Genomic DNA, 17,896 nt, shown 5'->3' with positions numbered 1-17,896 from the left:
CTCAGACTGGTCTGTGATCCTGTAAACCAAACAAACAAATGGAATACATCTATGAAACTTGATGTTGGGCTTGTAATGACCTAGTTTAGTTTTAACTCTTTTCCCCATAAAGATAATATAATAAATGATGACTTTCGACATCTCAGGATCTGTCATTAAAGACGTGGTTTGACGAACATTAGGATAGTTTCTAGGTTTTTCAAGGGTAGCTGTAGCAGAGACCACCTCACTAACTTCTGATCTTATTTTGTTGTATTAGCAGGCTGAAATATGACAGCAACTGCTCAGTTCAGACAAAAATGCTAATGATTCCAAGCAGTAAAGAATTTAAAACATATCGATATTTTGAAGCCTACTTATTTTTATTGATTTAATCGAAAAAGTGAGAAGTATAGTTGTATGCATACTTTTTTAAGTAATAATTTGTGCTCGATGTTTCTAAACACAGAACACTTGTGCAGTGTTATTTCTGTAACTGCTCGATGTAGAGGCCGTAGTGCAAACAAACAAAAAGTCAGAACATAATATAAATATTGTGTACAAGTACTCTTACATTTCAGAAAAGAATCTCGCTTAGTCATAGTTATTAATGTATTTATAAAATTAGCTTAACTCGGGTACTACAAAGTGCAGCTCATTGATTACAATTAGTTTAAAAACTCAAAAATAATCTATTATAACTTGATTTTATTTTTTCTGTATTGTTTTTAGTAAAGCCATCTTATCACATTTATTTATTCATCTCATCTGTGCTTTCTCTGTGAACTGAGAGGAGATCAGCGTCAATCAGAATGCCGCTGTCTCACTTCATATGGGTTGGACCAAAATGCAATTAATTCCCGTAATTTTAAAGGGAATTGGAGCAACACATCCTTCTCCCGTCGCTTGCACCTTCTTCTGCTCAGCCTATTTTGCAATCACTACTTTCTCTTCCCTCGGCACAACTTGGGAAACTGGGGGAAAAAAAGAAAAACAACTTTTCTTCTCGCGATAGTAACTAGTTTAAGCAGCCGCCATATTCTTTGACAGTATTTTGATTCGTATCTGCTGGAAGTGAGGAAAAAGAGAAAAGTGAAGGGCTGTCGAGGGGAGGGGGGGGCACAAGAAGAGGAGCTGTCAAAAAGGTATTCCCGAGTCTCTGTCAAACGGCGGAGGACTAAGGCTCGGTATCCCTCCCCCTAACGCTATTTCGAGGACACAGAAGGCCCGGGGCCTCGGTGCAAGTTGGCTCTTCGTCTCCCTGGCAGTAGCTGGATCCTTCTTAGCTTCTCTTCTCCCAGCTCCGCGGCCCTCCGGAGGTCCAGCGGCGGTCTTGGGTGTTGAAGGCGGCCCGGGGAGCGGCGGCGGAGACTGGAGGGTAAGTTACATTTAATTAACACGGCTTTCGCCATTTAGCAACAGCCGGAACAACACAGTTTTAATAGCGTTACAGTGAAAAGGAAAAGGCATTTCGGCTTATTATGCCGCAAGTGCTTCTATATACGGCCCATTGTATTTGAAAGAAAATGGAGAGGAAAAAAAAGCTTTTCAGATGTGGAAAAAGTTTTTGTCTACAGTAAGCAGCTAACTTAGTTAGCTAACTTGAAGTGTTTAGAGCCTGTTCAAATCTCTGAGTTGGGTAACTACTACTTTACATTTTGAAACCAACTCGTTAGCTTAACCGCTAAGTCCTGTTTAATATTCATAGCTCCGTGTAGATACTAAGGGTCTCTTTATTTTAGAGTTACACTGCCTGGCGCTACATGTTTTATAGTGTGTGTTAGCTCATGCTATTTTTTCCATTGAGCTCTCCGATGAAACGTCGCACGATTAGTCGTGGATGGAAACGTTAAATCATAAAATTGAAGCTTCTCTTCTTCTCCTCCCCAGAATATTTGATCCCTTACGAGCTTAAAAATGAAGCTCGTACACCTTAATTAACTGTTTATACCGTCGCTACCACAATGGAAGCACGAAAACTTTCTTACTGACTAACTTTCACACAAGTTGAAGTTGTGATACATACACGCGTGGAAGCCCTACTGTATGTATCATGAACAAGTAGAGCCTCCGAGGTTCAAATAGTGTGGTCTTTGGTTGTTTGATAACTAAGGCAATAAGACAGTGACTTCGCCTATTTGATTGCTTGTTTCTCGCCAGATTTGTGGCACTTGTGATAGGGAGTGGGTCCTAACCTTTACCAGCGAGAATGACAGCTCTGGGTATAGTTGGGATGAGAAGTGTTTGTCCTGAGATCATTTAAACTGTCGGGATGTTGACTTTTCTGGCTTGTGTTGTATTATTTATACTCGTGAAAACACTAAAGGTGCCAGCATGGACTGGGAGATACATTTGACTTATCGTGAAAGTTTCATGTGAGAATAAAATCTGTGGCAGCAACTGCTCCTTTTCTTTGTCAGCTTTTAATCTTAGGAAAAGTATTCCGAATAGAAGTATTCCGTGACAGGTATTAGATTAAAGATGCTGGATAAGTTTGCTACCTTGTACAAAAAGAGGTGTAACAATCAGTTTGTCGTAGCCCAGCGAAAACCCCTTGGGTGTGTTCAGGCAGGCTGTGTTTCTCCATGTAGCCTCACTCAGCCTGGTGTTCCTATTAAGACAAGACACCAGTTGATGCACAATGTTGGTTGTGGCTGGAAAGTCTGCTGGCTCCAGCAGCCACTTTGGAAGGTGATCAATCTGTGTCCAATTAATCGTTTTTGTCCTAAAATTGGCAGCTTTAAAATCCTGAATTGACTTGTGACTTGACTTCTGATTTTTTTTCTCTTCTCCCTCTCCTTTTTGCTTCTGTTCTTAAAGAAACAGCCCAGTCACAGCGCAGCCTACCTGACTGTGGCTTTTTATGTGATTCCCACTATACTACTCATTTACTGCTTTCAAACTGCAGAACTCAGAATCCCTTCGTTTTTGGCCTGCAATCAAAACCTTGCTATTGTCGCTAACCTGTAAGACTGTGTATTATTCACTATCAGCTTTTGCCTGTCTTGACTTGCAGTCAGCATTGCACTTCCTGACCAATAAGCTGCCACGGCCAACTGTTTATAGGTGCAGACCCCTAACTGAAACCATGTGTGCCTTTAGCTAGGCAAATATGTTGCTAGGAGACTTTGCTGATTTGCCACTCTTTGGAGACTCGGCAATGAATGCACGAGCCTGAGCGATAAGTGCTAAATGAGGATTTGGGGGAGGATTATGGAATTGTATAGAACGGCATGCTGCTGATCGCTTTATTTGGTTAGCATTAAGGCAAATGTTAACAGGTAGTTGGAGTGCTTTATCCTTATGCTAGTTGAGAGAAGTGAAAAGAAACAGGCTCCCTTGTTCTAATTGCTTCTGTACATAATAAACAAGCAAGAACTAACACTTGAGAGCTTCTACAACCAGCCTGAGAGTTTGTGGTATGTTGTCGCGAGGCCTGTGCCAATGCTAAAATCTTTGTTCCTGGAAAAACCTGTTTGCTGATTTATCATTTGCAGTTTGTACAACAAGTTATCACTGCAGAGCAAACCAAAGGGTGGGGGTGGTATAGTTGTGTAGCTTGTGCCCCTGCCCCCCCACCCTACAACTGGCTTCACAAGGGGAAGGATAATTGCTGCATATTAGTGTTCTTGGACTGCGTACAACTTGCTTGTTGTTCAGATGAAGAGTGCAGAGTCAGTTTAACCCAGGAAATGATATTGGTTTACCTTTCTGAGTGTCAGGGGCGATTATATCTAAGACGCTACAAATGCTTGAGCACCCTGCTCAGTGACTTGTCCACGTAGGTTATTTTGGAGGGTGTGCTTTCTTCAGAGGTGTTGGTGAAAAAAAACAAACAAACTGTAAGCCCAAATGGGAGTTAGGTGAAAAGGAAGGACCCATCACATTATGCCCAAATGCTGCAGACTCAGGAAGAGGGCTCAATGTTTTTTAACCCTCCCCCTCTCCAGTGTGTGGTTGTCAGGAAGAACCCCCTCCCCCTGTCCAGTTCTCCTGACTTCTCTGCTTTATAATGTGAGGCCTCCATTACACATGCTGCTCATGGTTGTCTCCAGTTCAAGGGTTAAATTGCACACATTGAAGCTGACACTGCACACTCCTCTATACGTCTAACTGCCAAAGGCTACGAGCTTCTTCATTTTGCAGTGTGAATTTTGCAGCAGCTTTACAAATGGTCCGTGGAGACGCGGAGCTGTGTATGATTAAGCTTTATTGGCACTGTCATTTCATTCAGGCAAAAAGAACTCCTCACTGACCTAACAAATACAGAACTACAATAAATGTATACATATCAGAGCTTAGATTGTTTCTATCCACTAAATATATTTTAATGCCAGATATTGTGTCCCATAATCTCCGGAGTTGTTTCCATTAATGTGTATGAATGACATTTGGTTTAGTTTCTACCTGTTTGACTTGCTTATGTTGATGCTGCACAAGTACATTAGATGTAGCTGTAAACCTAAAATATTAGCCGAAAACAAGGCCGATAGTGCCATAAAACTGTAGAATTCAGTGGAAATTTGCCAATTTTCTGCTGCAAGCATCCTTTCTGATCATCAGACACTTAATTATGCATTTGTAGACCTAAATGCTCAAAGTAATTAAAGCGATTAGGTTAGGTTAAAGCTCTTACTGCATTTTCTTTTAAAGCGTTTCTGTCGCATTTCTCACTATGTGATTGGAGAAAAGTAATTTTATTTGCTGAACCTGAGCAATTTTGTAGATTAAGTTAGCCTTACTTCTAAGTCTAAATTAAAAGTAGTTATTTTGTGTAAGCGTACTCTACACTTGGGTAATAATATTTTGAAATCTGTATTCGGCGTGATGGAGGTTTCAGGTCTGAATGGCACTGAATTGTTATTAGTTACATTATGTTTGTGGTAGAGATGCACAGATATATTGGCTGAATATCTGTATGTTCTGAAAGTCAAAACCAACAAAATAGAATAGAATATCAGCATTGTAATTGGCTATCTAAACTAAAACAATTAATAAAAGATAATCTAGTAGAGAAGAGAACTGATGAAAAACAAGGGCGTGTTAAATGTATTCCTTACCCGCAAGGACTCTGGTGAACCCTTCACTTATCTTTAAGCCAGATACTTGTTTTGCAGTTGGGACAATGGGTCAACATTATTGACAAACTGCATAGATGTTGCAGCACTAATGCCAATAAGGAACTGAAGATGCATAGCGATTAGGCAGTGGCATGCTGTGACTTACAGAAAGGCAGACAAAGATCAAAACATCTTTGCCACTGACTAACAAGACATATCTCATCATTGTCATATAGATTACTACTGTAATGCAGAAAATCATATGTTTGTGGTGGCTTTCCCGTGTGGACTTAACATATCTGAAAAATTAATACGCTCAGAAACACAAATATAAATATGTTAAAATAATAACAAAACTCACAGCTGAACTGAAAGGCTTGTGAATTGTGTCACAGGGTTAACTGTCAATATCTACAGGGATTAAATTATTAGAGAAACATGAAAGTGGTTTGTTGGCAAACAGCTGGTTAAAATTAGTAATGATTTCTCAGAGATGCTAATCTCTGATGGCTGAGCCTGCACCTGTTCAACTGGCCTGTTTTATTAAACTGGATTTGAAACCCCTTCTTCATCATCAAAGCTTTCCTTGCTTATATACTAAAAGAGATAATAATAACCTCTTCATGCTGCACTCGATCTACATCACACATGTTGGCACACATGAGAAAACTTACCTGTCAGTAATCTGTGTGTGTCTATTTGCTAATAGTAGCCGTGTTTTCACACAAAACACGGCTTTTAACTGATCTCTGAGCAGTGAAAGCAGTGACAATGGCAGCGTGTCTAGCATGCAAATCTCCCATCAGTCTCCCACCAAAAATGTTTTTGCATTTGATTAGACAAGCACTGCTTGCCTTGCTTGTCCTAATGGAATGCCACTGAGATCAGGTATTGTCTGATATGTAAAAGAGATGTCGTTTATAAATCTGCATCCACAACTGTGATGTTGCTGTTGTGCTGGAACTGAAACTGGATTATCACTGAAGAAGTCTTTGAGTCTTGCAGTGTACATTTCCGTTTGATCTGAGAAGTTTCCATTTTAGTTGCTGGGTACATTTTTGTTTCTCCCATATTGTTAGTGCTAATGTTTGTTGTAATTTATTTCCATCTGTTAGTTGTCTGGAAACAGTGAAATTATGGCCTGTCTTAATGATGCATTCAGTGACTAAGTGTTGTTGACTTAAATTAATAGGATGGGAATTTCAGGTGAGAGTAATCTTTATTGGTGGTGGTATGTCTGGGCCTTTGTCACCTGTAATGTGTGTATCTGTACTTCTAAGTTCAGGTGAAAGTTACATGAGGCAGCTTTACCCAGTGCTGCTGTGGTCTGTTGGTTTTTGCATTTCTGGGCTCTTGACTTTCAGTTCCACTTTGTTGGCCCACTTTTCAAATGCTCTGCTGTTAAAGGTGTTGTCGTAGCTTGCCTCTTCAGTGGCATTGGTCGTTGTGCACATCAGACAACATAAGAAGAGTGAACTGCAACTTGGACACTCTATGTACGCTACCCCTCCCCCATCGTGTTACCTCTGACTTGGGTTCCTGGGTTTCATCTCTTATTGCTTTCTACTTCTCTAAGATCTCTGCCTTAACTTCCCTTAACTGACACAGACCTAGAACTACTTGGGTAACTCTGATGCTGCAAAACTATCTAGAAATAAATAAACAAACCCAGGCCTGATCATCCTGGTCAGTACTCTATCAGTTCTGTCTAAATTCACATTTTAATAGGCTCATACATGGTTACAGTTAATTGTGAACGTAACCATGATTACCTTTTAAGCTTAAGACTTGGAGTCATTCTTTATCGTAAGACAATATTAGGATTGACTTAAATTGTATTTTACAAATGTTACATACTATTTGCACTAGTCAACTGAGTTGAGTTCACTGAGTTTTTGCTGCATACTTTAATTTACATTTTCACTACTTCCCTTCTCCCACCCTCAAACGCGTATGTAGAGCAGTGCTGGCAAAAGACAGGTGAAGTCAGCTTGGCTCGCCCTGACTCAAGGGTTCTTTTGGTTTTTCTTTGGGTAGTAGTGTCTGGTAGCATGTACTTGTTTAATACTTACTGGGCCGTGGTTCCAAGCAATTTAAGGCAAGTTGGACACGTGACACCACCAACCAGCGATGCCAACGATTGGCCAGTCATTGGCATCACTCGATGAGTCATTAGAGTGACTCATTCACGAAAATCAAAAGCGCAATTTTTGAAACCCCGACAATGAGGGAAATGGCTGCACAAAAACAACACTGTGGTCACAGAGTTTTGACAAAAAGAAATGCACTAAGCAGCAGGTGTACCATCGCCTCGACGTCCTCCATTGTTGTTGTATTTGTGTCATACAAAAATTATGTCTATGGACTTTTGGCTAAGTTGCTATAATGACCCCACGCACATCAGGTAGTACTCAGTTCAGTTGAGTAGGTACTACTGGATGAGGGCTACAAGTTATATTAGTGTAAGTGGAATAAAAGCTTCTTAGTAAGTATTTCAGTGAAAGGGCGAAGTCAACAGGAAAAGTATGTGTGAGGTTGTTTTTTTTTTTTTTAATTGTATCAACTTGCGGTTAAGTTTAAAACTCTTGCAAACATACAAAAACAAGTGTTTAGCTCCACATTTAGTGGGGTACCTAAAGTAGGTGAGAGCAAGCATACCCCCAAACAGAAAGCAACACCCCCTGGGACAGAAACTAAAGCTGTATACTGGTGTGTGCACACCTTGCAAAACATGAAAGTTGTTTGTTTATAACAGCCTTGATTAGATGATCTGTGTTGTTGTGTGACCTTGGTATTGGCTAGTTCAGATCCAAAATAAAATGTCCAGAAAAAGTGAAGTCACACAAAGTAGAACAGGAGTTTCTGCCTTCATCAGGGCACGCCTAGCTTACACATTAAGCCTTCAAACTTTAAATTATTTATTGTTTGACTGGTGTCGAAGGATTTGTCGCTTTATTGCAGAAATTTGCAATTCATTTGCTTCATTATGTGGCTCATGAATTCCAAAGTGTGCATTGAAAAAAGAAGAATATAGTGTTGATTTACATATTATGTGTAAGATGGATAGATGTTTTGATCTCCAGCCAACCAATAACATACTTTGTTAATTACATTTGGATGGTTGTGAAGTTACTGCTGTTCATTTTGTTAGTAATAACTCCCCAATGATGAAAGAAATAAAAACAAGTCAACAAATGCAGAAACTTTCCCATGTCAATGGTGTGAAGAATTATTGACTAAAATTGCTATTGTCTGCATTCATTAGCTCTTGGAGACGAGAGCACATCAACTCCAGTATTAGCAGAGTTTACAGGCCAGGGAATTGTTCAGCTAAATAAATTAACTCAAAATAGACATCCCGTGTAATAGCACTTGTAAATCAGAGTTGAGTACGATGGAATAATTAAAGAGGAGCTTTCATGCTAATGAAGTGCTTTTCAAGTCTCCTCTGCAGAAAGTCTGCTATGAAATAGGATAGTAGCACAACCATCAATTAAAGGAATATTGTGGAGCTCCCCGGCCGGCTCCCTTTGGATGCAGCATTTAAACTAATTGGAACCAGAGCTGCTGGTGTGTTAAACAGGCATGTTTGGAAAGACAGCAGTGCAGCTCTTGAGACACTTTTGCATTGTTAGTGGGATCAGTGTTGTGCTTGAAGCGTTAATTTCCAGCTTCGCTTCTCTTTTGTGATTTATTGGTCAATAGAAGCAGCAGACCAGTAAGGATTAGGTCTGTCTTTCTTCTGAATGACGACAAAATGCCTTGTTACAACAGCATGACAATAGAATGCACTCACTTGAGCATACAGAAAACTTGTTTACTTCCTGTTGTTGGAGTTGTGCTTTTGGTTGTTTTACTTTCACATAGAACCAGATGCAAGAACCAACAAATTCTAGGATTCAGTTTGACAATATTTACTCATTATTCAGTTTTTGATGTCCTTTTGGTCTATAAAAGTTGTGTTTGGTCCTTCTGCTTTCTTTTCATGTATATTCTTTACAAAGTTAGTGTTAATTCCTTCATAGTTTATAACTAGAGGCTTATACTGCTAGCAGTATCACATTCTTCCACATCAGCTAATGGCTGTTTTGAATTTTCAACCACAGACATCTCTCAGATTTCAAATTGGCCGCCTGTGCCTTTTCTTAGACCCCCTTTTCAGTGCAATCTGGTGCTGTTCAACTTTCACAAACAAGCTAAATATTAAGTATGAATTACAGATATCCTTGTCATTTTGTTTTTCTGCAGTCACTTTCATCACAAATCTCAGGTGTTATATGTTACTGTACTTTCACAGGACTGCTGCATGTGCTGCTCTTTTTTTACGTAACCTCTGTGTGACAACATACAGGAAGATGGTTCAGTGGTTATCTTTGGCCTCTGTGCTCCTCACAGTCATGCAGACTGTAGCCTCCGCTGCAGGATATGTGTGCTTGACACAAACACTTCCTCTCCCTTTTACATTTCTTTCTGAAACTCCTCGCTTTGCATTTTCACATACATTCAGGTTTTGTCAGAGGAGCATAGGATTCAGTTTTAGTTAAATGTAATTTTATTTATATAAATCACAAGCACAGTCGCCTCGAGGTGGTTTGTAAGCTATAGACCGTTAACTAATAGTGAGAAAACCCCAACAATCAGACCACTGCCTATTAGCAAGCATTTCAAGGAATGCTTTAAAACTGTGCATTGATGTAGATGCAATTATCAGTTTTGTGAATGGCCCAGGACTCAAATGTGGGACTCTGCAGTAACCTTTTGGCATATGGGTCATCTGCTCAACCAATGGACTATATTAGTGCCCTTGTTTTTTTATTTTTTATTTTATTTATTAGACAGTAGTAAATAACTAAATACTACACGCATGTCCTGACCTTACCTGACATCCTGAAGCGAAATGTTTTCTTTTTTTCCTTCTTCCTTTCTTTGGTGGCTGGCTACAATATATGAAGGGCTTTTGGCTATTGAGCTAGTGGAACAAATTCAGTTTCTTTGGGAAAAGTCTGACTCTGTGATTCTAAAATTTGCTGACAGTATTTTGCTGCTAATTGTTCTTTTCTTCAAATAACATTCCTATTATTTTATATAACAGAAAGAAATTTATAATGAAACCAGAATTTAAAAAATTGCACAAATTTTGAGCAAAGTTCAAATGTTTCTTTGAACATGGTCATAGATGATTGCTTAAGTTTTGTGTTCATTTTAGAATAAGCTGTCAAATTTCCAGTGATGACCTTCACAAGTCAAGAAACACTGAATATTGTAAACTCCCTTTTTAAAGCTGTATTCAAGTCAAGCATTACATTTCCTGAGGTTGCTTCAGTTTCCACAGATGAGCAGTTTCTGCACACGTAAGTAAAATTAGCAATGGCGGAAAAATAGGTTTACATACATTCACTATAAAGGGAATGGCACTGATTTGATTTAGAGGTGCAACTTTTACTAGACTTTCATGTTTCTTTCAATCTATTTTAATTCTGTCTCCACTGAATTGGTGTACTCTGAATAAGAAGATTGTAAACGGACCTCCCAGCTTGTATTCTGCATGGATGATATTGGAGGTTGGGACTGTCATATCACTATGCTTATCCTGTGGACAGGATCTGGCCCTGCGTTCCCTCTTACTCCCGCCAACTTTGACTTGCAGAGGCAATGCAGAAAGCTGTTTGGAAGTGCCATGCAGGGATTGCCCTGTCCTTCATCATTTCTCCCACAATCTGCTGATGGTCTTTCATCTCTCTCAGTTTTTTTGTGCTCACTAACTATGGGAAAGGGCTTTGATCTGGTTGTCCTATCAGTAATAGCAGGGGCCCCGGGCTCTTATACTCCCCCACTGTCTCACTCTGAAAACATATTGTCAGGGCGTGGTGGACAACCGAGTCCACCCAGCTGAAAGTCTTTGTTTGTTGTGGTTCAGTGTAGCTTTGCCAAGGGCAAATGCTTGTGTGGGTCTCTCTGAAATTCTTCAGCTAGTAGTGGTCTATTAAATTAGACTCTGGCTTTGCATCTTTCTGAACTTAAGATAGAGCTACCTGAGATGGTTGGGGGTAGAAAGTCTTAGTTCCCATAACACGTACAGAACCCATCCCCCGGTGATTACACAACACCACTGCAAACAGATAAGATTGTTCCCTGGGACCTTTGCTCTTTCTCCTAGTGGCACAGGGTCTCCCTTTGTTTGAAATTTTTTCCTGTGCTTGCTTACTGATCACAGGAAATTTCCTTTCAATGTATAGCACACAAGTAGAGACTGTGTTGGGATATCTCTAGATCATGGAGTCCAGCCACCTCATCATTCTCATACCTACCCCCATAACCTTTTCTTCTCTCTCTCATCTCTTGCCCTTTTGTCTCCCAAACCTACTGGCCTGCCTCAGCGCCTGGTTAGAGATGTCACAACAAAGCCGCTGTGCTGTGGTATTCCTTAGAGGAATGCACTGCCTTGGGTTCTGGTGTGCGTATGTGTGTGGTTTGGCTGATGTCCGTGCAGTGGACCAGGCCAGGCTGATGCTGGCACCCCCCTAGGCACACCTGTTGGTGCCAGTCTTTGCAGAACCGATGCTGTGTTGTCCCTCCTGTCCTCTGCAGGCCAGGAAAACTGGATGTGTGTGAAAAGAGAGGCATGTATCCAGGAAACCATGAAGTACTGCACACTGATGATTGCATTTCACAGTATCCTTAAGTTGGTGGTAGATATAACTCTTATCACAATTTGTGCACATTTACTGCAGTAAACAATATATCTGGAGAATTTATAGGCTTATTGATTATAAGAGATATCTGGCTTCAAGATCTCACTTTTCACGCCATATACCTTGTTAATTTTTTTTGTTCCAAATCAATCTTGTTATTTGCATTTTCTGCTCAACAGAGGAAAATGCAAAGCATGTTTAAAAAAAAAAAAAAAACCCTCACAGATGATGAGCTTAAGGGATACCTTTTCAATAAGCCTTCAGTGTTGATCAAATTGCTTCTATCTTAAGAGCCTTTTGCTGTTTTTAAAAACATACTTTTATGGTGAAGGGGCTGTTGAGAAATTCTGAGCTTTCAGCCTTGAGTTCTTTAAAGCAAAAGTTCAATACTTCAGCTAATACTCTACTCCTTCAAATAGCTAACAGGGTGTTTACCTTTACATTGTTATGATGATAGACAGCTTTGTTATGATCTGCTCCCAGTAGTGTTCTTGGAGTCTAACATTACTCTGGGAATAATTTTATAAGGAATGACTTTCTCACAAAGATTAAGAGAAATGGCTCAACAAAACAAAACACACTTATCTGTGCTAACACAATGATTGTCCTCACCCCAGCTACCCATTTGTGAAGCCGTGACATCATGTCACGGCTTCACAAATGAACTTTGGCTGCATTTTATTTACATTAAGCTGAAAACATAAATGAAGGGATATAAAACAGGTTTACCCATCCTCTATTTTTTTTTCTGATCTGCCATTATGAGGACCTAGCTTTTAAACACAGGATGAGTGTTTGCCCTCTTTCCAGGAGTCCTCTGGCTGTGTTCAGTGCAGAGACAGGTCTGGGCCATGTTTAACCTAGCTTCAATTAGGAGGTTAAAAAAAGCACTTTAGACTTTCCAAATATTCCAAATTGCATGTTATATCTTGTTAGATAGCAAGCTGCCAGGGATGCAACCTAGAGGCACCTGTGTGTTTTACTTACTAGTGTTTATCATATAACATGAGAAGCACTTATGAAATACTGTCATAACTCCACCCACCAGGTATCAGTTAAGAAAGTGCGTGACCAATGTCAGCTGCTTCTCAGACCACAGTGTCTCGTGTATTAGTTAGGTGATGGAGGCCTGTGAGCAGTTTCCTCTCAGTTCTAGTTACTGGTGCAGTGGTTGGGGCTAGTTTAAGCTATATTAAACTTGAAGATGGTCTATTCAAGAATTGTAGAAATACAAAACATTACAACTGCCCAAAGAGAATGGCGGCTGGGACCTACCGTGTTTTAAAAAAAATAATACTATACTTCAGCAATGTTGCACTGGTGCGATCCCTCGTATGTAGCAACATTGAAGGAAATTGAATGCAAAACAAAAACCAATATGCATATACAGGCAGTTCTAAACATCTACAGGACTAAATTTCCAAATAAGAAATCCTTGGGTAAAGACCACACTAGGGGTTTGGAAAATGGTGGTAAAAGAAAATAAGCTGGAGAAGGATATAAAAATATTAAAATGGTGTGCATATGATTCGGAATTTACATCAAATCAAATAGACCCTAGTTTTAAAAACTGGATAGATAAAGGAATTACATTGATATTGTAAAGGAAGATGAAATTATGAGTTTCCACACTTTAAAGCAAACGTTTATTTTAGAAAACCAAGACCACTATAGATACTTACAGTTAAGAAACTTCTATACTCGAAACATTAAAAACCAAATACCCACTACAGCAAGGCCATTTATTCAACTCTTTGTAAATGCTTATAAGTCAGAAATTAAGAAAGGTGTAATCTCACAAATATACAAAAGTCTTCCTGATCTCAGCAATTATTCAACAAAGTATATAAAAGAAAGATGGGAGAAAGAGACAAGGAGACAAGTATGACTTGAATTTTCTGGCAATTACAGAAGAGGAATGTGCATAATAATTTATTTTAAGGTGCAATTATGAGGGTCTATCTAATAGTTCCTTAGCAACATCATCCATTTTGGGTTTTTGTTTTTTGTTTTTGTTTTTTTTAACACATGTGTAGCTGTTATCCATGGATGTATTCCACCCCTACCTCTTACCCTCACATTAATAGTATGTGTAGAACAAATTTGGATTTCTACAACAGATTGGCCAGCTGCAAAGTACAAGATATTATTAGTTGTTTAAGGTTTGAGCTAAAAGAATTTTTTTTTTTTAATCCCTTAAAAATATAAAGTTAAAAAGTTAAACTAGTGATTTTATATTAATAATAATGGCTTAGAATACTTAGACACAAGTAGTGAGAAATCTTTAATGTGGACCAGATAAACTGACCAGTTATGGCTGAAAGCTTAGTTTGTGGTTATAGTGATTTGTAGGGTTATAATGACAACTAATGGCTTGTATTGCAAGTGCATTACAATGATGTGGGTGAAAAGGGCTCGCTCTCTGTAGGAGACAAGTATGACTTGAATTTTTTTTTAGAAGGGTAGAATAAAACTCAATGGCATCTCAGCAGCAGAGGAGTCACATGACTTGGCTGCTATTTGTCTTTTGGTTGGCCTCAAGGTGGGGGAATGATACTCCTAACAGCTGCAGGAAGTATTTCCGGTGGAGGGTTTTTTCCTTAGCCAAGCAGACAGAGCTCTAGCAATACAGTCATGCAGGGATGCATTGATGTCTACTTCTTTTTGAACCAAATTTTAAAAGCTTGGATTTGTTCAACAAATCACAAAAATAACTGTTTGATTTGTGATTCCACTTTCTTCAAAGGAAATCTGAGAGGCACCTATTCTGGAAAGAGCCTAAATTTGTTGCTTTAGCCTCACAACCTAAATCTACACTTAAACCCTGTTAAAAGTGTGGTTAAAAGGCTTCACAATGTTTTTCCCACCTGGTAACACCCTCAGAGGTGGGTTGAAACGATAGATTGAGCTGACCAAAGACAGAAGTACTGCTAATATCCCTCTGTCTGTGTACTTCAGAGAGCATGATGACATACAGTAAGTGCATTTCGTAAGGTGATAAAGGGTGAAGATTTGGCTGCTGCATACTTGCCATGTCATCACCAAACGTCTGAGTGCTAGGAGTCTCGTAGAAGTCTTATTGTGTACACTTGCCTTGCAGCGAGTGGTGAGAGATGCCACTGCCACCCAAGCTCTGACTGCAGTGAGCCAGAAGGTCAAAGATTTGAATCCCAGAGATGGATAGGAAATGCTTCCTCCTCCTCAGTGGATGTGCCTTTAAGCAGGGCACTCAGTTTCTTGAACAGTGAAGAGTAGATAGCTGTAAATGTACTTGGATAAGTAAGATTACAATTGCACATTCAGAGCATACATACACACACACACACACACACAGATCACTTGTTACAGATTCCTCAATAATGTAAATAGATACAAAACTTCATCTCTCATTCGTCTCTAGTTTGTACTGGATGTCTTCACATCAAAAAGGTCAAAAAGTGATCAGAAGTAACTTTAAAGATAAGTAGCATAAATAACCTGGACCATTTCTGCACCTAAAGATTTTTGTTTTGCAGGAAATATTGGGTGGGATCTCGGCAGGAGATGGCTTGCTCTGTTAGCGTGTCTGTATTGTTGCACTACTGAGGAAAAAGGCGTGTGTGTCGGGGGGGGGGGGGGGCTGTTGAAGGAGGGGCTCTGGAATGAGATTGACATAGAAGTTATGTCTGGTATTTATGTCTTTTATTGTGTGTGTTACTTTATCTCAAGGAATGGTTAAGATACCACTCTATATACCAGGTATTAGTCAGAGTCAGACTGTTCAGTCCAGACTGACGATCTTACTCATGATTGTCAAATGTCGTCTGTTGAAAATGTCTCACCAATCAAGACATTACACCTTTCTACTCTCAATCTGAAAAACCTTTGCTATCGGCTTTTGTCACACCCTGATTTGATTTGTAGGATGCAAAGGTAAGCACGGTCCAATAAATTCCCAAGTCTAAGCAGCCACTAATGAGGCTGAAGTTGCTGCCTTGGCCCTCAAGCTGCCAAATAATCAATCATTGAGAAACATGTAGTGGAGGAATCTGCTGCCATGCAGCTGGACAGTAAAACCAAGTGGTCTTTGAAACTTCTGGCAGAAAATTTATCAGAACCAACTGTTTCTGAACCTTTTTCTTTTTTTGGTCCACCCCCCCAACAGAGTTCATCTACTTCCAACCTCTCATCAGATTGGTTTTCACATCACTTGGATTTTCCTTAGTTTTTTTACTGTCTTTCTGCAAGAGGACAGAAACCGTCAGTTGTGAAAGGAAGAAAGGTGCACATCTTAGTAAATGTAAACTAGCTTTAAATTTCTTGTAGCTGATGAATGTAATTCATAGTCTGCTTGTGCAATGTTCTCTTCCACTTAACAACTAAGCTGGTGTTCAGTTGTTTTTAGAGCAGCCAGCAGGTTACTTCTGCCACATGTCCATGAGTCACCGTATGACTTGTTGTTGTGGACAGGCTCCATTCAGCACACCAAGTTCCTTTGTTTATCTGCTGTTTTTTCTGTCTTGTATATTTTGTTATCCAGGAACAACTTTTTTTTTTTTTCCACCAAAAAGAAAATCTTACCTTCAAGTGTATTGACATACCGTATTTTTCGGACTATAAGGCTTGCAAAAATCTGTCAAAAAATGTTTTAATGCAACTTTGGTAAGCCGCACCACTTGATGGATTGTCGGAGCATTACAGCTACCGTAGTCAGAAGCCTCACGGAGTAATCCGGGTCCAAACTCCACTAGTCCTCCCCACTGTGTGCTGAATCTTGTGCCATGTTCTGACTGAGAGATTTCTGAAAAAATTAAAGCTCTGCTATCACTTCCAACATAAATGAAGACAGAAAATGAAACGACAGTGACTTTTGAAGGGTTACTGAAATTAGACTAGCTGGTATATAATGAATGTTCTAAGTGATCGCTAGCGACACAGCTACGTTAGCATAACATAAACACAGTGAAGCTGGAGGATGAACGCTAACTTTTTTCCACTCGATAAAGAGAGAATTCAACATTAATGAATCAATGGTACGGAAGTGGAGGAAGCAAGAAGAATGAGTTGAGTAAAGTTTGACTTATCAGACTGTTTTGTTTTGCCTAACGCGCCTTATGGTACAAAAAATATGGTACTAGAAAAGCAACATATGCAGTTTAATTGTCCACAAGTCTGCAGGGGACTGTCAGGGGCATTACAAAACCTTCAGCTGCTCCTTAATATATGGAGCCAAGTCAGGGTCAAAAGTTTTATCAATTTGAAAAAGTGATTAGAAACTGAAATTCCGAATTTTTATGTTTAAAAAAACCAATTGAACATTTTTTTTTTTTCAAATTTAATTTCAGTATAATATTCAGAAATGAATGGGTGATTCTAGCTGGTGCATTTTGTCGGTGATGCAAGAGAGCACGAATAATTTCTAAAGCTTTGAAATTTTCTCCAGCTGTTATTTTTTTTTACCTTTTGAGAATCATTTCACTCATTTAAGTCTTTTGTACCTAACCATTTGCATGCAACTGTACAAGTAAACAACTAAAATAAACTTGATAAATATTTTGATTTGTAACTCTTCACTGCCCATGCACATGCAGATGTATTATTTTTTTACTTAACCAGTAGATTTGGAGTTGTTGAACCTCTGTTTTCTTTGAAACGTTCTTCATTCTGGCCTCAGCTGCATTTGGGAGGCAGAACACAGTGACCACTTGACAGCTGTAAATGAACAAATGCATGGAAGCAGGGTTAGTCCTCCTAGTGATTGACAACTACCTGCCAAAACTTCCTGCAGAGTTAACCTAAGGTACCAACAGTCAAGCAGTACATGCTTAGTTTCCCTCACGTTCATGTTTGCGTCACTCCTGTGATTAAAAACATTAATTTTAAAACTTATAAAAACCATTTTGGGGGGAAAAATCTTAATTTGAAATGTTGATGATTGCAAAATGTCTTCTTTCAAACTGAAAATTTACTTCTTAACACTTTAAGTGTTGAAGTTTTGTTGATGGTAGTTTCTGTTCTGTTCTGTGGGTGTAGTAAAATAAAGAATAGTGGCACTAATTTTCCACCTCCTGCGTGTGTCAAAGTGGTCATCTTAACCACAGCACATGTTAGGGCTGGGCGATATATCGAGTTTTTTTTTTTTTTAAATATCGATATATTTTTATAAGAGATATAAGATGTGACAAT

General features: G+C 39.2%; 1 protein-coding gene across 3 annotated transcripts in view; it reads left to right on the top strand.

The window, feature by feature from the left end:
* Window positions 1-829: 829 nt before the first annotated feature.
* The window catches only part of tab2 (TGF-beta activated kinase 1 (MAP3K7) binding protein 2), a 43,606-nt gene continuing 26,539 nt past the window's right edge, over window positions 830-17,896 (top strand). For 2 of the 3 annotated variants that reach the window (XM_026193941.1, XM_026193940.1), the window contains exon 1: window positions 831-1,357. The gene's annotated coding sequence lies outside the window, so the exon portion shown is untranslated. Of the gene's footprint in view, window positions 1,358-17,896 lie in introns of all 3 variants that reach the window. The other variant, XM_026193942.1, reaches the window with a different exon arrangement.

The sequence above is a fragment of the Astatotilapia calliptera genome, chromosome 15, assembly GCF_900246225.1.
Source record: "Astatotilapia calliptera chromosome 15, fAstCal1.2, whole genome shotgun sequence".
NCBI classification, from domain to species: Eukaryota; Metazoa; Chordata; class Actinopteri; order Cichliformes; family Cichlidae; genus Astatotilapia; species Astatotilapia calliptera.
This window is presented reverse-complemented; position numbering and strand designations above follow the sequence as displayed.